This window comes from Micromys minutus (genome assembly GCF_963924665.1).
Source record: "Micromys minutus genome assembly, chromosome: 1".
Classification (NCBI taxonomy): Eukaryota; Metazoa; Chordata; class Mammalia; order Rodentia; family Muridae; genus Micromys; species Micromys minutus.
Genome location: NC_137969.1, coordinates 80,197,880 through 80,222,908, shown reverse-complemented (window position 1 = coordinate 80,222,908; position 25,029 = coordinate 80,197,880). Strand labels below are relative to the sequence as shown.

At 40.2% G+C, this 25,029-nt stretch overlaps 1 protein-coding gene across 2 annotated transcripts in view; it reads right to left on the bottom strand.

The window, feature by feature from the left end:
• RABGAP1L (RAB GTPase activating protein 1 like) overlaps window positions 1–24,614 on the bottom strand; it is a gene marked incomplete at its 5' end in the record, with an annotated part of 560,236 nt that extends 535,622 nt beyond the window's left edge. For both annotated transcript variants that reach the window (XM_080920559.1, XM_080920560.1), the window contains one exon: window positions 24,509–24,614. The remainder of the gene's footprint in view (window positions 1–24,508) is intronic.
• Window positions 24,615–25,029: the final 415 nt, after the last annotated feature.

Below are 25,029 nucleotides of genomic sequence, written 5' to 3'. Positions count from 1 at the left end.
GCAAAAGACATAAAAGGGTTTGGATCATACTGTATGACCCCTACAAACAAATACCGAACTGAAATTCACTTTACTGCTAATAGGATTTGAAATGCTAATTCCTTCACCCACCATAGAGAAGCATTATACAGACTTAATGTAATGACAGACACTAAACTCTTACTGCACACAATTCTATATAAAACATAAATCCCCACAGCCTGTACCCAGGATGAATCTCCCTCCTGAGCCCACCAGTGAGTCCCCACTTTCTCTCCACTGAAGATCCAGGGAGACTGCTGGAAAATCTTGGGACACAGGTATCACAGTGCTGCCTGGGACCAGACATTTCGGGACTACATCTGTGCCCAGAGTTAGAGCCGGCCTCAACCAGAAAGTATCACAGATAACAGGATGGCAAGAGGCAAGCATAAGAACCTAAGCAACAGAAACCAAGACAACCTAAAAACATCAGAACTGAGATTTCCCACCACAAAGGGAGACAACCCTGGAGATAGACAACCTAGGAAAGAGACCAGGAGTAAAAGACTCAAGCATCACCAATAGAATACAAGAGATAGAAATGAGAATCACAAGGACAGAAAATACCATAGAAACACTGACACAATAGTCTAAAAAAATGCAAAAAAAAACAAAAAAACAAAAAGCTCCAACCCCAAAAAAATACAGGAAATCCAGGACACAGTGAGAAGACCAAACCGAAGGATAATTGATGTAGAAGAGAGCAAAGACTCCCAACTTAAAGAGCCAGTAAATATATATCTTCAACAAAATTATAAAAGGAAACTCCCCTGACCTAAAGAGATAACCACAACATACAAGAAGCCTACAGAACTCCAAATAGATTAAATCAGAAAAGAAATTCCTCCTGACACATAATAGTCAAAACACCAAATGGACAAAACAAAAAAGCAGAAAGGGAAAAAGGTAAATTAACCTATAAAGGCAGACCTATCAGATTTATGCCAGACTTATCACCAGAGACTATGAAAGCTAGAAGATCCTGGACAGACATAATACAGACCCTAAGAGAAAACAAATGCTAGCCTAGGTTAACTATATCCAGCAAAACTCTCAATTAAGATAGATGGAGAAACCAAGTTATTCCAGGACAAAACCAAATTTACACAATATCTGTCCACAAATCCAGCACTACAAAGGATAATAGATAAAAAACTCCAACACAAGGAGGGAAACCACACCCTAGGAAAAGCAAGAAACTAATCCTCTTTCAACAAACCCAAAAGAAGAAAAGCACACAAACATAATTCTACCTCTAACAACAAAAATAACAGGAAACAACAATCACTATTTTTTAATATCTCTTAACATCAATGGACTCAATTTCCCAATAAAAAGACATAGATTATCAGACTGGATACATAAACAGAATCTAGCATTTTGCTGCATACAGGAAACTGATCTCAGCAAAAAGACAGTACTTCAGAGTAAAAGGCTGTAAAAAATTTTCAAGACAAATAATCCCAAGAAACAGGCTTGAGTAGCTATTCTATTCTGATATTAACTAAAATAGATTTCTACCCAAAAGTTATCAAAAAAGATAAAGGAGTACACTTTTTACTCATCACAGGAAAAATTTATCAAGATGAACTCTCAATCCTGAATATCTATGCTTCAAATACAAGGGCACTCACATTCATAAAAGAAACTCTACTAAAGCTCAAAGCATATATTACACCACACACAATAAGAGTGGGAGACTCCAACACCTCACTCTCATCAATCAACAGCTCATGAAAGCAGAAACTGAACAAAAACTAACAGAAGTTATGGACCAGATAGATTTTAACAGACATCTATAGAACATTTCATCCTAAAAGAAAAGATTATAACTTCTTTTCAACACGGTACCTTCTCCAAAATTGACCATATAGTTGGTCACAAAACAGGCCTCAACAAATACAATAAGATTGAAATACTCCCCTGCACACTATCACATCATCACGGACTAAGATTGGTCTTCAATAAGAACAAAAACAACAAAAAGCCCACATACACATGGTATGTCACAATAGAACACACATGGTATGTACTCCCTGATATGTGGATTTTAGGCAAAGAGCTTGGAACATTCACAATACAACTCACAGACCACACGAAGCTCAAGAGGAAGGAAAACCAAAGAGTGAATGCTTCAGTCCTACTTAGAAGGGGGAACAAATTAACCTAGGGAAGTAGAGAGTAGGAGACACTTGGAAGGAAGAGAGGAGTGGGGGGGGGGGAGAAACAGAATCAGGTACAGGAGGAAGTGGAGGAGGTCAGGAAACTGATCAGAGGTGTGTAGCAATGGGGGATGAGGAACTGTGAGTAGCAACCTGAAAGGCCCAGATGCCAGCAAAGCAAAAGGCTCCCAGGACCTAATAGGGATGACATTAGCTGAAATATCCCAAGAGGAGAGAGAACTTGTCGAGATCTATCCAGAGGTTAGGCATGGACCCCCAGATGAGGGATGGGGCCACCCACCCATGTCCAAAATTGCTCCCATCTAAAGGAAATACAGAGACAAAGAGTGGAGCAGAGACTAAATGAAAGGCCATTCAGAGACTGCCCCACCTGGGGATCCATCTCACATGCAGACACCAAACCCAAGATGCTGATGCCAAAAAGTGCTTGCTGACAGGAGCCTGATACAGCTGTCTCCTGAGAGGTTCTGCCATATCCTGACCAGTTCAGATGTGGATGCTCGAAGCCAACCATCAGACTGATCACAGAGACACCAATGGAGGAGTTAGGGGAAAGGAATGAAGGAAGTGAAGGGGCCTTATCTGGCATCAGTGGGAGGGAAGGCTCTTGGTCCTGTGAAGGTTTGATGCCCAGTGTAGAAGAATGCTAGGGCAGTGAGGCAGGAGTGGGGGTGGGGGTGCACCCTCATAGAAGCAGGGCAAGGGGGAAAGGGATAGGAAGTTTGCAGTGGGGAAACTGGAAAAGGGGTAACATTTAAAATTAAATAAATAAAATATCCAATTTAAAAAAAAAAAACAGAATGTGGAAAGGCTGGTAATATCGCTTACTAGTAGAGAGCCTGTCCAGCATGTGTGAGATCCTAGGTTTGATCTTTGATACCACAAAAAATAAATAAAAATATATAATAACCTAACAAAATGTGGAGAAAGCAATACTGTAATGCTGGTTTAAATAAAGCCCAAAATCATATTCAAATTCACTCAAGCCACATCAGAGGAAGGTCTTCATGGTGAGAACCTTAAAACCCTGTGGACTGATGTTAAGGTGAGACATGATTGGACATTGGATGTAATCTTATTGTGTAGAAGGTTTGTAGATTGAGAATTTAATATATAAGCCTGCATAAAAGCTTCCGGATTTGGGAGTCATGTTTGCGCTGGGTGTTGGAGGAAAGAAATATGCTGGGGAGGTCATATCCACCTGGGACAGAAGCAACAGGGCAGACAGAGTGAACAGCCAGTAAGGGAACTCTGTGGAGAGTCCAGCTTGTGAACTGAGTGACAGAGTCTGTGCGTCCCGCTCCACTCTAGAGCGGCACCTGCAGAGTGAGACTGTGGGGGCCATTAAAAAGATGTCATCATATTTAATATATACTACAACAAGACACAAGCAAGATGCTCTAGGCATCTGCAGTCAGCCATACAACTCTAAAACATTTATATAAGGGGCCTTAGAATATGCCACAAGAGATGTTCATATGTTGATTTTGGTTATAAATAATATAGGTAACTTCTGTCAGTTTCTGTTTCTTTGTTTTAAGACCAGGTCTGACTACATTGCCCTGACTAACCTGGAACTTCCTATATATCCCAGGTAAGGCTTGAATTCATAGAGAACTGCTTGCCTCTGCCTCCTGAGTACTAAGGTTAAAGGTGTATGCCACCATGACCTCTGGTTTCTTAAGGGAAAAAAACTTCTTTAGGAAATGTATCTGGCCATATTGAGAAAGGCAGTTAGAAAAACAGCCAGAGCTACATAGTGAGACTTGTCTTTAAAAAAAAATTGACACAATTATAAAGAAAACATATTTTTGCTGTTTTCACTTTTTTGAAACAACTCCAAAACTCCAAAGTATTACTTCATTTAAAGTGGGTAAGACAAGCTGAGACAGGGCATTAGAGCAGAACTTGTCTAGAAAAGAATTACATCCCAGCTCCAAAAGCTTCTGAAAGTGCTTACTACCTATACTATAATTTTTTACTTAAGGGCCTTGCCTTTTCATACATCTACTAATGAAAACTTCAATCCAGCCATCTTACCCTGAGCATCAGTGCTGAATAACCTTTATAGTCAGGAAACTGTACCTCTAACCAAGAAACATATTGTAATCTCAATTTCCTTTCCTAGAGCTCCTGGAACAAACAGGACATCACTCACACTCATTCAGTCCTTCTTAGAAGTGGGAACAAAGACTCACATGTGGAAATACAAACTGTGGAGCAGAGACTGAAGAAAAGGCCATCCAGAGACTGCCCCACCTGGGGATCCATCCCATATACAGTCACCAAACCCAGACAGTATTGCAGATGCCAAGAAGTGCATGCTGACAGAAGCCTGATATAGCTGTCTCCTGAGAGGCTCTGCCAAGCCTGACAAACACAGAAGCAGATGCTCACAGCCAACCATTGGACTGAACACAGGGTCCCCGATGGCGGAGTTAGAAAAAGGACTGAAGGAGCTGAAGGGGTTTGCAACCCCACAGGAAGAACAATATCAACCAGCCTCACACCCCAGAGCTCCCAGAGACTAAACCACAAACCAAAGAGTATACATGGAGAGACCCATGGCTCCAGCCACATATGTAGCAGAGGATGCCTTATTGAGCATCAAGGGGAGGAGAGGTTTCTGCCAGTTATTACTACTGTTGCTGTACTGATGCTATTAAACACAGATGACAATGTCCACACCACCAATATCATCAATAGTCTAGATGAAAGACTTAAAATCACTGCTTCTGTTACTCTTAAAGTAAGATAAGATTGTGCTATTAGTACCTATCACAAGAATGAATTTTGTGTAATCTTTAAGGCAACATCTGACTGCTTCTAAATTATCCCTCTTTCTAGTGTACTACCTTAAGAACAACAAGCATCATGGACAAAATGAAAATAAGCAGTCTTAGAAAAAGGCCTGAAGATGTCATTTATATCCAGTTTTTTAAATACTTCTTTGGGGCTTTTACACTGTTTCTGAAAGATGAAGAGCTTGAAGAGCCAAGTCTAGATGAACAGATATACTACTTCAAATTTCCATATCACTACCAAACTAATTTTCCTACCTTCTTTAAACTCAAATCTAAAACTGCAAGGAGTCTTATCTGCCACCCAGATAAGGGCACAAGCCCCTCTGAAGTTTTACTGAAAGACACCTCACCTTTGCAACACTGCCATTTCCCACATAACTGTCAGCTTGCCATCAATCTTTAATCTCTGCTTTCCTACCACAAAACACGTATACTGCCTTATTAATAAATGTTTATGGATTAAAAATGACAGAATAAAATCAACTGCATAGAAATCCATAAAGCTCTAACACTTCATAAAATTAAAATAACCTTTCAAACTCATAATGATACTAAATTTCTTCTAAAAAAGCACACTCAGGAAATCTAAGCTTAAGGGAGTTCTCATAAGTATTAAGTACCAACCGTACAACACATCAAGCTATTTCACCTACCTGCACCCAAACATATATTTTATCTTGCTTTATTTATTTATTTTACATGTGGGTATATTTTCTCAACATATATGTCTTTGTACCATCCATATACCTGGAGTCTGTAGAGACCAAGAAAAACATTAACTCTCCTGGGAATGGAGTTAAAGATGGTTATGAGCCATCGTGTAGGTACTAGGAACCAAACCTTGTTGTCAGGGAAACTAACCAGTGCTCTTGACCACGGAACCATCACTATACCACTAAAAATATATTTTTAACTAAAGGTGGGGGAAAGAAAAGGCCTGCATTTAGTTCTGACAACTATATACTTTTATTCGGTATAAGTACAAAAAACTGACATTTAAAGAATGGTGACTACTAAAATGTACTCACAACATGTACTAACTTATGCCAAAAAAAAAAAAAAAAAAAAAGCCAATTTAAAAAGTAAATGACTGAATGGATCAAAGACCACCACATAAAACCAGGTACACTGAAACTATTAGAAGAGAGAGTGGGAAAGAGCTTAGACCACATAGGCACAGGTGAGATTTCCTGAACAAAACACCAATGGCTTATGCTCTAAGATCAAGAATCAACAAATGGGACCTCATAAAATTGCAAAGCTTCTGTAAGGCAAAGGACACTGTCAATAGGACAAAATTGCAACTAACAGATTGGGAAAAGATCTTCACCAATTCTACATCTGACAGAGGGTTTATATCCAATATATACAAAGAACTCAAGAAGTTAGACTCTAGAGAATCAAATAATCCTATTTTAAAATGGGGCACAGCGCTAAGCAAAAAAATATTCAACTGAGGAATGCTGAATGGCTGAGAAGCACCTAAAGAAATGTTCAACATCCCTAGTCATCATGGAAATGCAAATCAAAACAACTCTGATATTCCACCTCACTCCAGTCAGAATAGCTAAGAACAAAAACTCAGGTGAGAGCAGATGCTGGTGAGGATGTGGAAAAAGAGGAACACTCCTCCACTGTTGGTGGGGTTGTAAGCTGGTACAACCACTCTGGAAATCAGTCTGGTGGTTCCTCAGGAAACTGGACATAGTCCTACCTGAGGAGCCAGCTATACCACCCCTGGGCATATACCCAAAAGACACTGCAATATATAACAAGGACACATGCTCCACCATGTTCATAGCAGCCTTATTTATAATAGCCAGAAGCTGGAAACAACCCAGATGTCCTTCAACAGAGGAATGGACACAGAAATTGTGGCACATTTACACAATGGAGTACTACTCAGATATTAAAAACAATGACTCCATGAAATTCTTAGGCAAATGGATGAAACTAGAAGCTATCATCCTGAGTGAGGTAACCCAGTCATAAAAGAACACACATAGTATGTAATCACTACTAAGTGGATACGAGCCCAAAAACATCAGAATACCCAAGAAACAATTCACAGACCTTATGAAGCTCAAAAAGACGGAAGGCCAGAATGTGGATGCCTCAGTCCTTCTTAGAAGGGAGAACAAAACACTCACAAGAGGAAATACAGGGACAAATAGAGGAGCAGGGATTGAAGATAAATAAGATCATTCAGCAACTGCCTCACCTGGAGATTCATCCCATATGCAGCCACCAAGCCCAGTCACTACTGCTGATGCCAAGAAGTGCTTACTGGCAGGAGCCTGATATGGTTGCCTCTGTGGAGGCTTTGCCAGTCATACTGATACAGATGAGGATGCTTGCAGCTAACCATGAGGCTGAACACAGGGACCCCAATGAAGGAGCTAAAGAATTACTAAAGGAGCTGAAAGGGTTTACAGCCCCATGGGAAGAACAACATTATCAACCAACCAGATCCTCCAAAGCTCCCAGGGACTAAAACACCAACCAATTGGCACACACGGAGAGGACCATGGCTCCAGTTGCATATGTAGCAGAGGATGGCATTGTCTGGCATCAATGAGAGGAGAGGCCTTTGGTCCAGTAAAGGTACATATTTTCCCAGTGTAGGGGAATGTCAAGGCACTGAGGTGGGAGAGGGTGGTTGAGAGAGGGAGCATCTTCATAGAGGTAAAGGGAGGAGGGGGGAAGGGGGGAATGGGATAACATTTGAAATGTAAATACAGAGAATATCCAATAAAAACTTTAAACAGACATTTTTCACAGAACATATAAAAATAAACAACAGGTATGGATAAAGTTGCTTAATATCACTAGTCATTATGAAAACATAAATCAAAACCACAATGAGGTATCACCTCATCCCTCTTAGGATAGCTATAATAGCAAAACATCGTTGGTAAAGGTATAGAAGAAAAGGGACCTTTGAGTGGGTAGAATATAAACTGGTGTGTAGGGAGACGTATTGGATTTGGGACAAGGAGCCACACCCTAAGATGGTGCCGGTGTCCACTCTCTCTAACTAGTAAACACCCCAAGAGCGCATGTGCCTATATCACACCACGTTACTGACCAATTATGATAAGACACCTCAGCTGGTGGAGGGCAAGGAGGATAAAAGGAGAGAGCCTCCCGGGTACGGGGCTCCCTGATTAATCAAAGCATCAAGAAAGGAATCCTGAATAAACTGCTGAGAGAAGAACCTGGCCGTGTTGCATCTTTCCTTGCGGGACGAGGTTGGGCACGACACTGGTACAGGCAATATGGAAACAATACAGAAAAATAAAAACCACAATCTACCCAGGAATCCCTCTCTTGGGAATTTGAAAAGGAAAATGAAATAAGAACATCCTAAAAAGATCTGCATCCACATATATATTGCAGCATTATTCTCAAAGTACAAACAGACTAAAGGCATCTATCACTTTAAAAAAATGAATAAAGAAGTTTGGTGTGTCTTTGGCTGTAAGACAAAGAAATCAATCTCAAACCAGGAAGCTTCTTCCCAATGGCCAGCTTTCATGGCATTAAAAGGTACTATGGAGGCTGCTGGGCAAGAAAAACCATCAGTGATCTCACTGGCAATAGACTATATCCGATAATACTGACCTACCAGGCAGAATTCCCACTGCTACAATTGTGGCCTGACAATTGCAGGTACATAACTGATTTCTGACTGGATTTGAGGTCTACTCCATAGAAGGAAATTTCATCTCTTGTACTGAAATTCAACTCAAAAGACCATGGCTGAGGAGATCGTACCCTAGAGCAAAGCCTGCTATTGTTAAACCTTGATGGTTATGTCACCAAATCATCTTAATACTATGTTCATGCTCACAGATATACCAAACTACACTGCTCTTATCCTTGGTTAGAGGAGTGTCTTCTGTGAAGCTACCACAATAAATGCAGAGATGCTGGGCTGACTAGTTCTGATGTCAACACAAAGCTACAGTCATCAGAGAAGAGGGTCCGTCAACTAAGAAAACACTTCCATAAGATCTGGGTATAGGTAAGCAACTGGGGCATTTTCTTAGTGATTATATACATGGGAAGGCTCAGCCTACTTCTGGGTTGGTGGTCCTGGGGTCTATAAGAAAACAGACTGGGCAAACCATGAGGAGCAAGACAGTAAGCACCACTCCTCCATGGCAGCAGTCCCTGTCTCCAAATTCCTGTCTTGTTTGATTTCCTGACTTACATGCTTTCTACAATAAATTGTGTGCTACCTAGCTTTGTTAGCTTGACAAGCTATGCGGTCATTTAAGAGAAGGGAACCTCAATACTTCCATAAGATAGGGTTGAAGGCAAGCCTTTAGGGCATTTTACTTATAAGTAATTGATATAGAAGGCCCCAAAGAAAGCAGGCTGAGCAAGACAGACAGAGCAAGCCAGTAAACAGTGTTTCTCCACTGGTGGGCCTCCACATCAGCTCCTGCCTCCAACTGTTCCTGTCCTGACTTCCTTCACTAATGAACAGTGATAGGGATCTATAAGCCAAATGAACCCTTTAGTCCCCAACTTACTTTTACTCATGGTGTTTCATCACAGCAATAATAACCCTGACCACAACAAGCTGTTGTGGAAGTATGAATGAAACAGACCCTTTCTTCCCCTAATTATGAACACAGTGCTTCATTTCAGCAATAGAAACCCTAACTAACTCAGATTCATAATTGGTCAAAGTGCTGAGAATAAGAGGCCGGGCGCTCAGCCATTAATGGGGATATATAACACCGCCCTCTACCCCACCCCACAAAGACTTAAGAAGCTACATAGGAGGTAAAAAAAGACTAAATCCCAAGCATGAGAAAGAATGCAGTGAAATGCTGTTTTTGGAGAAATCACACTCATAAACTCCAACATCTGTTGATTACCTGCACAAAATCATACCAGCTTAAATCCAGCATTAATGGGGGTGATGGTATTCTGCTGGCCTTAACCCTTAATGAGGTACTAGCAGCAGCTGATTAGTCGCTGCAGGAGAAAGAATTCATCTTTCTTTCTTTCTTCCTTTCCTTCCTTTCTTTCTTTTCTTTCTTTCTTTTTTCTTTTTTGAGGATATTAACATTGGTAGGTCTCCTATATTCCAGCTGATGATCTCATACCCATGTGCATATCAGAAACAGTAATTAAACTTTGAGAGATATAAAGTTTGGAAGGGGGAACATATTAAAAAGGATATGGAAGAAGCAGAAAGGGGGAGATAGGGGTAAGTATGATATTTCCTTGTATATGTGTATGAAATTCTCAAAAATAAAAATTCTAATTTAAAAAATAACTAAATGATAAAACTATTGCTAAATACATCTTGGCTGCATGACATACCAAAATTCAAGTGAGCTGGAAAGCTCCTCCCTACCTATGAAGACTGGAGGTCAAAGTCCATCAACGTCTTTTCCCAGTCATGAACCCTATAAATTATAATATTAACTTGCCAAATAAAGTATGCTCACTTTTTCAATAGCAGCATGAAAGTCATAGGGATAACCAACTACTCACTAATTGGAGTTGAGGCCTGCTCCAAAGAAGGGAACTTATGCCTGACAACTGTAAATGCCAATCAAAATCCCATGAGGGACGCCAAAGACCCTAGCAGATAACTTAATACTGTATTTAGTATCTTAATCATACTGTACTATTATTGCTGTAAAGAGATACCATAATACCACGACTCCAGAAAGTCTTGTCTTAAAAAAAAAAAAAAAAAAAAAAAAAAAGCTTTCAGTTTCAGAGACTTAGACCATTACCATCGTAACAGGGAACATGGCAATAGGGAATGTGGTCGCAGGCAGGCATGGTGCGGAGAAGTGACTAAAAGCTACACTGCAAGCACAGAGAGACACTGGGCTTGTCATGAGCTTTGAAACCTCAAAGCCTACAACCTCCATCGAAACACTTCCTCCAACAAAGCTAGACCTCCTAATTTTATTCCTTTCAAATAGTACAACTTCCAGGTGACTAAGCATTCAAATATATGAGCCTATTCAAACCACCACATTTAGTTATATTAACATAGCATCAAACTTCCTTCTACATATTTATGTATATACTAAAAAACAAATGCTACTTGAAGACTTAATCCGAGAAGTAACTCTTTCTAGTGAACAATGGTGAATGCACAAACTTATAGATAAACAAATTTCTAAGATTAAGATAAGGTTGAAGACTAGGCCATCAACTTGACAGTTACAATTTTCCCTCTCAAGCTGAAGAGCATTTTGGAAGAGGGGTATTCTAATTTGCTTTCCATTGTTGTGATACAATACTGACCAAAAACAACTTCTGGAGGAAAGAGTTTATTTCACCTCACAGGTTCCATTCTGTCACTGTAGTAATTCAGAGTATGTACTAAAGGTAGGAACCAGGAAGCAAGTGTTGAAGTGAAACAATACAGGAGTATTGTTTTTCATGCTTTCCCAGACTGCTTTTTTGTATAACCCAGAACCACCTGCCTAAAGGGTGGCACCACTCACCAGTAGACTGGGTATTCCTATATCAATCATTCAAAAGAATGCCCCATAGAAGTGTACACAGGACAGTCTGATTAAGGGAAATTCATCAACTGAAGTTCCCTCTTCTCAGATGAGTCTAATTTGTCAAGTTGACAAAAACTAATCAGCAGAAGGAAGTAGGAAAAACATAATGGTAAGAGCACCATAAGTTGCTTAGATAACTGTCCTATAAGAGGCTCCACCCAGCAGCTGACTGAAAACAGATGCAGAGACCAACAAGCAAATATTGGACAGAGCTTGGGGACTCTTATGGAAGAACAGGAGGAAGAAGGACTGAGGGCCCCAAGGAGATACTCCACAACTAACCTGGACCTTTGGAGGCTCTCAGAGACTACAGCACCAACCAAAAAACATACAAGGGCTGGACCTGGGCCTCCCTGCTCATATATAGCAGATGTGCTACTTGGTCTTCATATGGGTCCCTGATAACTGGAGGGGCAGTCCCTAAAGCTGTTTGTGGATCCCATTACCCTAACTGGGTATATGCCAAGGTGGGGGGGATAACCAGGGGGACCTCCAACCTCTCAAAGGAGAAGAGGGAGTGACTTGGGAAGAGGAGTTGTGTGAGGGAGGACTGGGAAGAGGGAGGCATAGATCAGGATATAAAGTGAATAAATAAATAAACAGGAAAAAAATTTTAAATCAGAATGTAGTCCTTTCAAATAAAAAGAAAAGAAGCTTCAAAATGATAATTCCTAAACTAGTTACTAGTGACAGATTGGAGGAAAGGGAAACATTGTGTTCTGTTGTATATCCACTGATGACCCCAATATTCCAATCAACCCAATTCAATGGTCACACAGATAGCTTTGGCTAAACTAACTGGGTCAAAAACCAAAAGTCATAAATCTGGAAAGGAAACTGGTAGAGGGGGAGGATGATATGAGGGAGAAAATAGAGGGTAGTAGAAATAATAATAATCACAGTGTGGTGTGTGTGTGTGTGTGTGTGTGTGTGTGTGTGTGTGTGTGTGTGTAAAACTGCCCCAAGCACCAACTGAATAAAAAAAGGTTATCTGAAAAAATTGTAAACACACACACCACCAAATATTAACAGGAACCCTTTTCTCCTCGACTACTCCAACCCACCACCACCACTCCCAGCCATACTCAGGATGTACTAGGCAGCTTTGAGCCAAGTGAGTGTTGCTGTCACCTGTCTTTCCAGACACCATCAGAATTATCTACCTAGATCTTATCAAACACAAAACCTCTGAAACGAGAGCCTGGATACTGCCAACAGCACAGGCCTGGAGGTGAAGAAGGTACCTGTACTGAAGGCACCATTAATGACTCTCATCAGTAGAAATGCTTCAATGAAGGCCCTGGGGCCCAAAGGACAATAATCACTGGTATTGCTATCATCAGGAACCATTTCACAAAAGAAGCCTGTGAGATATTTATCAAAGATTACATGAAGCCAATCAAAGACAAAATGGAAGAAAGAAGTAAACTCTTTTATGCCAGAGATTGCAAAACAAATCAAGTACATCTCTACTAATCTCAGAAACTGCCAGTTCCTTGACGAAAACACAAATCCATTTAAATGGCATAGCTATTGGACTGGGCTACCAGGAGTTGAGCTCATATTGATTTTCTTTGAGGACTGCTTAGAAATAGAAAAACATTAACAAATTTACAGTCACTTTCAAAATCAAGACTTAAGATGTGACTGATGTAATCTTCAGCATTTCATGTATTCTGACCTTACTTATGAAGTAGAGGGGTTGCTAGAAATGCTTATAAGAAAACAAAGAGTCTAGCTGGAGACTTAGTGGTTAAGAGCACTGACTGTTCTTCCAGAGGTCTTGAGTTCAATTCCCAGCAATCACATGGTGGCTCACAAGCATCTGTAATGGGATCTGATGCCCTCTTCTGGTGTGTCTGAAGACAGCTACAGCATACTCATAAATACAATAAATAAATCTTTTAAAACCTTTCATGGGGGTTGTCTAATAATAAAAATGTAATCAGACACACATACACAAAAGAAAAAATTGATGATGAAAAAAAATCTTATAGGTCACCTAACATCCTCTTCATTGCAGAAAAGGAAAATTCAAAATACTACAAATTATCTAATCCATGTTTGTCTGATATACTTTTCTATTTCTGTCTTCCTTTATATTTTAATCATGAATCCTCTACACAAACAAAAAATATGTCTTCTACTTCTCAGATAATAGTCATCCAAGTTTTTAATCCGTTATCCTCAATATACGGATTTCTAATTACAACTTAACAATACAATTAAAGATTTCATATATGACCTAATAAAATGAATACACCATGTCTGTTCTTTTGTAAATCTTGGCTTTTTTGATTCTCATGAACACAAATAACCAATACAGAGGAGTTGCTGAGTCACTGTAGGATGAATTTAGGAGTAAGGAAGCTCTATAATGACCTGTATGTTATTAGGTAAGTTGCTAGATTTCCATTATCACTTTTTCTTCTGCAAACGAGCAACATTTAACAGCTCCTACTTCGTATAGGTACTTATAAGACAACTCAGAGGTTAGGAGTAATTATCACTCTTGCAGAAAACCTGGGTTTGGTTCCCAGCACCTACCTGGAGGCCCACAACCATCTATAATTCCAGATCTGAGGGATCTGATACCCTCTTCTGACCTCTGTTGGTACCAGGAACACACATGGTATGCATACATACATTCAGGAGAAACAGTCATACTCAGAAAAATAAATAAATCTAAGAAAAAAAGGATAGTTATATAATGTATATTATCTTATATTACCCTGATACAAATAATGCTAGCTTGTTATTTTTATATACCGAAGAACAAAAAGAAAACTTTGACCTAAAACTTATTCTGTCTGAATTTCACAGCAGTACTAAACCAAGAATTAAGACCCTAAATTCCACCTACACTGTTTCCCACAAAAAAAAAAAAGTGCTCTTACTTATTTATACAGTAAAGACTATTCCTTTCTCTCTGCATTGAACAACTAATAATTTTTCTTTTTCTCTGAAGTTTTTGTTTTGTTTCGTTTGCTTTGCTTTGCTCCTTTAGGATATGCTCTTTCAATGTGGCTCTAGCTAGCCTTGAACTCATTCTACAGATTATACTGTCTAACTCTCTTGCTTCTGCCTCCCTAGTGCTAGGTTTGAAAACATCTGCTATGACACCTATCAGTAAAGGGTGTTAATTTTTACCTTTTTCAAAGCAAAATACCAGAAAAATGAAAAAAAAAACTGCTAAAGTTTAAAAAACTCAGTGGAACAAAGCACAAAAAGGTTAATGAAATTCATACTAAAACAGAACAAGTAACATATTAACAAGCTATTGTTAGATTATCCTTTTATCTTTAAATGGTAAAGATAGTAAATTTATTGTTCAAAATACCAAATGCACCAGGAGAAATATGTTTCATATATCAAAACTAATGACAATGCTGACAAGAAATAGACATGTCAGAACTTTTGGGGGGTGGGCAGGAAGTATGGGATGGGGAACAGGCAGAGGGTGGCCTGGGAAGGGGAATAAAATCTAGAGTGTAAAAATAAAAGTTAAATAAAATTTTTAAAAGAAAAAAACCAAGATACCTAGAGTCAATGAAAACTAAGCTGAATAACTCAACACAGAGTTTCTTTAAAATCACTAGTTATTAGCAAATGCTCTGTGACCAAAAGCAATATGGAAAGGCAGAACCAGAGGTACCCCACAGAAGACGGGGAGAAAGGATTGTAGAAGCCAAAGAGGTCAAGGACATCACAAGAACATGGCCCACAGAATCAATTCAGCAGGGCTCATAGGGCTTATAGAAACTGAAGTGACAACAAAGACCCTGGGAGGGTCTGAGCGAGGTCCTCTGCACACACCTTATGGTTGAGTAGCTTGGTGTTCTAATGGGAGTGGGTTGTGTCTCTGAGTCTTTTGCTTGCACTTAAGACCCTTTTCCTCCTAATGGGATGGCATGTCCCAGCCATGATAGTCTGTGCCTAGGCTAACTGTATCTTGTTAGGCCATGTTCAGTAACTATCCCTAAGAGATCTGTTTGTAGTAGTAGTAGTAGTAGTAGTAGTAGTTGTTGTTGTTGTTGTTGTTGTTGTTGAAGGGAAACGGAGGAGTTGATTTGGAGGAGAAAGGAGGTGCAGGGAGGGACTGAGAGGAGTGGAAGGAGAGGAAAGTACAATGGGGATGTAATGCATGTTTAAAAAAAAAAAAAAAAGCAATGTGGAAAGAAAAGAATTTACTTCATCCTAGAAATTACAGCCCATCATGGAGGGAAGCCCAGGCAGGAAATCAAGGGAAAATCCTAAAGCAGAAGCCATAGAGGAAAGTTGCTTACTGGCTTGCTCTCTCACTTAACCAGCTTTCTTATGCAACCCAGGTCCACATGCACAGACGTTGTACTGCCCACAGTGGGCTGGCCCTCCCATATAAATCATTAATCAAGAAAATGGCCACAGGCCAATCTCATGGCCCAGGTGACTAGCTTGTGTCTAGCTGACAATAAAAGCCAACCAGTATAGCAAATGAGTGAACTAAGATTTAAATAATATTAATAATATCCTATTCTATTTTTTCCATTAACCTTGCTAGTAAGCTAATGTTATCCTAATCCTCCATATGGAGGTGGATTGTTTCTCATCCTTCTGGCTAAGATCAAGTGCAGTGTCAAGGTATGAAAGTGTAAAAGGATGGAGAAAAGAAGACACTGTCTAAATTACTCTTCACTGTCATTTGGTAATGTTTCTTTCCAACAGATCAAAAGCAAAGCAAAATACTTTTCTAAGCATGATCAGTGAAAGAGAAACAAGTATGACAAGGATTTTAAAATGTGAGACTATACATCTTTCCATGAGAAAAGACTGATGAAGTCTGTTGCCAAACAGCTGCTAAGTCACTAAATAACTCTAAACGAACATCGGCATTCATACTGTCCATCAACATATAAATAGGTTCTAGCCAACAGTTGATTTTTTCATTAATTTATGAATATAATATAATCACAGAATACCAAGAAAAAATAATTACAGAGAAATAAACAAATTAACATAACACAAAGCCAAGAGTCATGGTATACACCTGTAATCCCCACACATGAGAAGCTGAGGCAGAAGGCTAAAGTGTCTGAGGCCAGTCTGGCCCACACAGTAAGACCCTGTCTGTCAATATATTATACATACATGCATATACATACATGTGTGCTTGAGTGCATCTAGTAACCATTCTCAGAACCATTTACATTTTTAAAAGTTCTTAATAGAGGGTCTCAAAATGACAGAAACATATTAAAATATACAATAGACACTCTAAACATGGCTTATCAAAAATTGGGGTTTTATGGTTTTAAACCTTAAAATTGAAAAATACATGTACATGTTTTTATTAAAATTGTGTTTGTGGTTTGTGTAACATGTAAAAAATAAGTCTGAAATGTGGGCACAATGACATATATGTGTACATGAGCGATGACGTTGAGAAATGTTTCACTGACGAATGAATTCTACACTTGCTTTGTAAATGTGTTTCTTCCCCCAGGAGTTTGGCATTCAAAAACTCCCTTTGGGTTTTATCTTACTTTCATACAACAGTCTTTAAGGAGCCAAACTATATATTTTTACCAAGAAGCCCATAGTTTTACCCACAAACTCCAACAACTAATGTAACATGCACACCCTTAGAACTGATTGCACTGTTGAAGATCATTATCACATTTTATATTTTAAAAGAGTATGGTAAAATTTTTAAGAAATTTTAGAAATCTCAGTTGGTAAAATCTACTCTATCTCATAAAGGGAAAAAAAACTGTGGTCACTTAGATAGCTACTCAATTTATATGAAGGGTGCTGGCATGCTGCATCAAAGCTTTCCCTGCACTTTTCCGGGCATGCTGTCTACCGTGTGGAACAGTTCATGAGACTGCTGCAATTGTCTAAAATTACATGACAAAGCACTTAACACATCAGAAACTTAAATAAATGAGAAAAACAGTTTAGCAATGACACAATGCGTATTTATTTTGGAACCAAGGCTCATTCCCAAAACTCTTGTGTTTTACCAACCAAGTAGTTATTTACTATAGCAACTTCATTACAAAGATTTCCAAAATTTTCCACACACTTCAGTGCTGAGCTATCAAAGTCTGTGTGTGTGTGCTGTTACCTAGGCAACATTAAAGAGGACTTTTACCTTTACAGAAATGGAGGGTCAAAGAAAAGGAAACCTCCTTCCAACTGTGCAGGATTTCAGTTAGAAGCCTAAGTGTGAAATCAGCAGACAGAAAAGCTCAAGAACTGCCTCCAGTGCTTCGGTCTGATAAGCAAACAGAACCTGTACCATTTATCTTCATTTCTAGCCCCCAGTGTCCCTGAAGAAGAAGCTAAGTTCCAAACAGACTTCAAAACATGGTCAATCATACTAGCTGTCAAACAGTACTGAAATCCAAGAAAGCTTTGGGGGTTAAGAATCAATCCCTCAGGTCTGAAGAGATGATTCAGTGAGTAATATATATGCTACAAAAACATGAGGTACCCAAGTCAATGTCAAGCCTGTCTGTAACCCCAGAGATCAGATATAGAAGCAAGGAAACCTTGAAACAAGCTGGACAGCTACACTAGCACGATCAACAAGATCAGGGCTCTGGAGACCCTGCCTCAATACAGACAGAGGAAAGCCAAGCCATCAGGGAAGATACCTGACACTCAACCTTTGACAGCTACACATATATACCCATGCATATGAACACATGAATACACACACACACACACACACACACACACACACACACACACACACCTTACTCACTCTCCCAAGGTGGTTTTTGAACTACTAGCTTCAGAACTTAGGGCAGCAAGGTAGAAATTTCATACTAAATCCTGCCCTAAGTTCTGAAGCTAGTAGCTCAAAAACTACCTTTCTGCCTAAACCACAACAGCCTCAAAAATGTAAGACCCAGTCATTTAGAAACCTCATTCTAGAAGATCTTTGTAAACACAATTATTTCCTGCTCTGGTATAGCCAATTTGATGCTATCTACTGAATTAAACAAAATGAAAGAAAAACACTAATATCTTCTTTAAAACAAAAGATTTTCTCTTTCCAACACACTGAGAATCAATAAACTCAAGGTGTTTTTTTCTATAACTTACAACTTCTCTCTTCAACTTTTATTGTAAATATACTTACCCTTTACCCTCTCTTGGGGTCATGTTTTAATCAGAAGCACAGCATATAAAACTTGTTTTATACTAAGAAGCACTAAATGACTCTAGTTATAAAAATTAAGATAAACTGAAAAGTAGAAAAACTCCCAGGCTCTTAACCACCTGAGTGTGACTGACTCTCACCTAGCTTTCATTACTCTTGCCTACACACACCTTGAAACTTATGCTCACCATAGCCCATGGCGCAGTAAGGTCTTTCTCTCCAAACTAGTCATCTTATTTCCACAATTTCAAAATGTTACCTGTTCTTCTAAGCCTAGTTTAAAAGACCTGTCCCCCATCCTTACAACTATAGTAATCTTTCCCACCTCTCTAATCGCTCATTATTTTCTGGCATGTATTCATTATCTGTGTTCCCATATTTAATCTTCCACATAAACATGAAGGCTTCAAAGTCAAGGACCATGCCTCATTCATCTCTATTCAAACTGCCTAACAGAATACTGGAACTGAATTAAATGAATGGCTTGGATCAGAAAAGGACAGAAGCCCACTGGCTGGCCAGGTAACGTAGTGATACATGTTTGTAATCTTAGCACTTGAGAAGTAAGTGGGGCTATATGAAAGTCTGCCTCTATGAGACAAAGACAGACATAGTGAGATCCAATACAGAACCCTGACTTTGCCAATAACTACCCATTTTGGACTTTAGATTTTTTGTATAATCACCTGCAGGTTAGAAAAGTTTGCTCAACTAGTTTGTATGTCTGTCTGTTTGTTCATTTGTTTTGGATGTTCATGGTAGGTGTTGCTTGTTTTAAATGACACTAGTAATCTTCAGCAGAGTATAAAATCAACTGAAAAGTTAAATCTTAGCATCTCCTCATAAATTACATGAAAAGAATATTGCACAGTGTTACAGCAAGTAATATGCTTTACATTTAACAACTGGCTACAGCAGAAAGCTCAAGTTATACTATTTTCTGGTTGTCCATGGAATAAATAAATAATCCTGCTATGACCAATCAAGCAACACCATGACAATATCACTGAACACAGAGCTAAGTAGAAAGAGATATGTGCAATTGCTGTTCAAAGTCAGCAGCCAATCAGCACAGCACTGAACAGATAAGAAGTATTTCACAAAACTGTTATTTCAGGAATGTGTCTGTCTGTGTGTGTGTATGCATGTGTGTGTGTACATGCAGGAGTAAGATATTAAGAATTTCATCCTGTGCAGTACAGCCAAAACGGTTTACTAAATGTTTAGTACAATGATCTCCAGTATCCATGTATGCAAATCTTATTCTTGGCTATAGTCTCTTTATTCATATTTCTTTTCAAAACAGAAAGTAATAAGACACAGATATCACTGTAAAACAAATTATGGAAAGGAGGTGTGTGGTTTTGAAACAGTGCAGTAAAAAAAGCAAATTTTCTATGCCTAATTTTCCCCAAAATTCTTAACACATGCTTGCATCTATCTCCCAATGGAACTTCTATTACTAAGAATTCTCCATTAGAATTAGTTTTTCAACTTAATTTGCCCTTAAAGACATGTAGTGCTCGCTGAGCTTAAAGTAGGCAAGAGACAGACAGCATAGTTCACAAAGTAGTGTTTGGACTTCCTACTCTGAGAGAAACAGGTTTTGTTGAAATAATTTTCTGACTTTTTACTTAAGCACGCTAAACTGGATAAGGAGCAAATAAGTTCCCTAGATGTATTTTTGGCTGTACTGTGTCTATCACAACAACACTGCCTGTAGCCAGATTTTTCATGATTATTTATAAAATGTGTGTTTTCTATTTTTAAGGCTATTTAGAAAATAAAAAGGCTCAAAATTTCAAACACACTAATAATCTTAACCTAAATATAACTCTAAATCAACTAAAAATATGTCTACATGTTCCCTAGGAAAATCCCCAAACCTATATACTTAAAAAAAAAAAAAAAGTCAGTAAAATGAATCAGCATAAGCATGAAATTGCTGTATTCAAACAATCATGGTATCTTGTTGGCTGAATAAACAATATAGGAAGTAAATGAAATATAAAAATTAAAATGTTGAGATATAAGTATGCTTAATTTCATTAACTCTTAGTAACTGGGAACCACTAATGTCCACATACGTATACCCAATTTAAATATTAACTATAAACTCAAAACTCCTGTCTACTCTTAAAAGACAGCAGTCAAGTCAAAAAATGAGTTCATCAGGCTGGAGAGGTTGCTTGGGGGTTAAGAACAATTTATTCCCAGCAGCAATGTGGTAGCTTACAACCACCCATAATTCCAATTCTAAGGAATCCAATATCCTCTTCTGAACTCCAAGGGTACACAGACAGACATGTGAACAAAATATTCACACACACACAATAAGCAATTCTTTCTAAATAAAATGTTAATGATGTCTTTTTAAATAAAATTTTAATGGGTATGCCTACATTACTAGAGTTCAACTCTGTCTTTTCTCTTTCCATTTGTCATGACAAACTCTGTAGGCCTAAAGAAATCCCTGGGGTTGGCCAGGCATAGTGGTGAAATCCCAGCTCTCAAGAAGCAAAGAGAATCATAAGTTCAGACTAAGTTACATATGCACTGGAACCCAGGATGGACTATATACATCAAGACCTTGTCTGAAAAAGACTAGGGAAAAAAATTAAAATTCTATGTTCAGTCTTTGTATCCTCAAACCCTGGGACTGAAACATTTATATAAAACAAGAGTTATGCTTTGGGTCTGGTTAATTTCAGTGTCTGATATTTTTCTTGTGGCTCTTTTGTTTTGTTTGTTCTATTTTTTGGCTATACATTTTATTTTCTAAAAGTTTAAAATAAAGCTGGAGAAATAGCTCAGTGGTTAAGAGCACTGACTGCAGGTCCTGAGTTCAATTCCCAGCAACCACATGGTGGCTCACAACCATCTGTAATGAGATAGGATGCCCTCTTCTAGTGTGACTGAAGACAGCTACAGTGTACTTATATACATAAAATAAATAAATCTTTTTTAAAAGTTTAAAATAATGTTTAAAAGATGTTATAAACATGCAAAAACTGAAACCTGCACAACACAGGGGCGGACTCCCAAAGGCTACAGTATTGATTATGTCAATCTCCTCAAGTTCTCATCTCCATACAACTTAAAGAATGCTGGCTGGGGCTGGAGAGCTGGCTCAACAGTTGGCTCAAGAGCACATGTTGCTCTTGCAGAGGTCCCAGCACCCACATGGCAGCTCACAACCATCTTTAACTCCAGGTACAGAGGATGTGATGTCCTCTTCTGACCTCCAGGGGCACCAGGTACACACACACATACAAGATGCACATGTATGCAGGCAAGGCACTCATACACATAAACAATAAATAAATAATAACAAATAATCTAAAAGGAATTTTTAAGAAGAAAGTGGTAGGCTGAAACGGAGTCCCAGCTCTACACCTCCAGTGCAGGAATCTTATACACCTAACTTCCTCCCTTCAGAGTCAGTGTGCAGAAATCTGTTCATCTCTCCCACGTGATACTTGTACTTGGAACTACAGAACTTCCACTTTTCACTACTCCCCCAGACCTAAGACTTTCAGCCTCACCGCAGTATCTGAGAGTTCAAATAAATATACAGCAATTAAACCATTTCAAGTTTCACATAAAGCAAAGCAAAGTTTTTCAGAAGCCACAAATTCAGAACTAATGAGCTGACAGAAATGAAAACTCTTGTCTCACCTGCTTAATAATACTTTATAAGTCAAAGATGAGAACAGCTGGGCTTGGCTCATGTGCATAATAACACATAGGAGGTGGAGGGAGGAGGACTGTTATATGTTTAAGGTCAGCATGGGCTATGCAGTAAGTTCAGGCCAGTCAGAGCTACCTGTCTCAAAAAAAAAATAAGTAAATAAGGCTAGAGAGACAGCTCAGTGGCTTAGGAGCACGAGATGTTCCTCCAGAGGACCTGGTTTCAATTCTAGGACCTGATGTCCTCTGGCCACCTCTGACAACAGGCACAGGGGGAATACACAGACATATATAAAGATAAAACACATAAAATTAAATAAACCTTTAAAAATAAATAAACAAATATCCCAAACTTTCAAATATTTTTAAAAACATCATGAGGGAAGTGATCAAGCAAGCAAAAATTCTCAGAACAGCACAGACATAATGTACAGAACTTCCCAGCAAATGTTTAAGAAGGAAAGAAAGAAAACTGTCATAGGTCTACAGCCGTATCTACTGCACTTGTTTGTATATTTACTATTTTCCTCAATGATACTAGAACTTACTAACTTATTTGCAGCTTCCCAGAGCACAAATTAAGTTTTACAACAGATAAGCCCTGCACAGGCACATCTATTTCTCCCCAGATGGCTTAGTATATTAGAGTACATCTTGAACTAATTTAATATAGTCATCAATCTAACTCAAAGTCTTAGCTAGCTTCCCAAGTACAATTTTGTAATAACATATACTACATTAAATTCATCTAGCCTTTCTTCTTTGCAGCCTCAGTGTCAGTTTCATATAGAGAACGCAACTAAGATAATGAATCATGGGCCAATTTCCCTTTCCAGGCAGCTTGTAAACTAGTATTTTCCACGAATAGCATCCACTTCCAATTTGACTACAAACTTCATGTCTGTATCTCCTGATCACGATTACTGGACATTCTACAGAAGTCCAGCGCGGGCCAAACGTAAACACTATTTACAAGAAAAGGCTTAAGGTTTTCACGAAATTGTGTTCTCTGGATTGTGACAGTTGACTATCTGCATCTTCTCATACACAAGAAATTTTAAATGCATTAAAATAAGCTAAACCTTTCAGTGACCAAAAAAAAAAAAAAAAAAAAGTAGGCTTTGAAATCTGTTTCCAAACAACACTAAGTTTGTCAAGCAAACCCTTACCATTAAAGGTTAGCGGTTCATTTTATTTGCATACCATCAATTCTGAAAAACGATCGCCTAATTTTTAGTCTTTTTCTGAAATAACTAACTCTGAGAAGTCCAAAGAGAAGACATAAGCACCTGAACGAAACTGTCTTGAGACCACAAATGAACTCTTCTCAGATCAGCCCTCCTTGCTCCTGGCCATCTCCCCAATGGCCAGTGGCCCCTTTCCACATGCTGACGCACCGTCCAGCCCTGCACCGTTGGCGATCAGAGCAAAGTACCAGCTCAGTCTCAGAAACTTTGACTCAGTTATCAGGACAAGGAGGACAACAAGCGCGTGGGTGTGCGTGAGTGTCTGTCAGGGCCCACGCGGTCAACTTTGAAGCGGGGCATTCCTTGCAGGTAGAGATCTGCCCAAAAAACAGCCTATCCCAGACAGCAAAACCACAAGCATTGCCAGCAGGAACAGAGCAAAGTGCGCGGGGCGGAGGAAAGGAAAGAGCGAGGGAAGGACACGGGATCCAACCGACGCTTTCAAGTGGGTGAGAAAATAACCCTGTCCACACGCCCCCCGGACTCGGGGTTGCTGGGAACCCGAGCCGAGCAGCAGCCACATCCCGGCCGCCGCCGGCGGGGGCGGCGGCAATGTCAGGAGGGTACAGTTGGAGGCGGTGGCCGCCCAAGCTCCCACCCCGCCCCAGGTGAGGGGCGCCAACCCCGCCTCCCGCCCCGCGGCCCCTCCGCGACGAACAAGCCACACCGAGAACCTGGGTGTCCGGGAGGCGGCCGACGGCTGATGCCTTCCGCCCTGGTGCTCCAGCATCCCGGTCCCGGGCCGGGCCTCGCACCCCGACCCTCCCTGGACCAGCCCAGTCCACCCCAAAACCCTCCGGACCGCGGCTCCCCGCCGTCAGGCCGCCCTCGGGCCCCTCGAAGGCCGCCTTCACCTCACCTCAGGTCTCCGCGGCCGTGCCGGAACAACAACTCTGTCAGACGCCCGAGTCCCACCCGCCGCCCAGAGCTCTGCGGCCGGGCCCGTCCCGTTCACTCCGCCGCCGCCGAAGCCCAGGGAGGGCGGAGGGAACGGGGCGGAGAGAGCCGGCTGGGGAGGGGAGAGGACCGCACGGCAGGAAGAGGCGAGGGAGGGGGCGGACTGAGGAGGAGGCGGCCGGCGGGAGCGCGCGCGCCCGGCCCCTCGGCGCGGCGTGCGCGCTCCCGCGGGCGGAGGTGCCTTTTCTGCCCAAGGCGGCGGCGCGCGCGCGTCCACAGTCCGGCCTGACCCGGCTCGGGCCCCCGCCCACCCACCCACGAAAGCGCGAAGTACAAACCTTAGCAGAGGGCGGAGGGCGAGCTAGAAGATCGGAGGCGCGCGAGGCCCTCCTGCACACGTGCTGGCCCCTGCCAATCATCCCCAAGCACTGACTGAGTTCTAAGTCCCCTTTGAGGAGAGTCTTTCCTAAAAAAAAAAAAAAA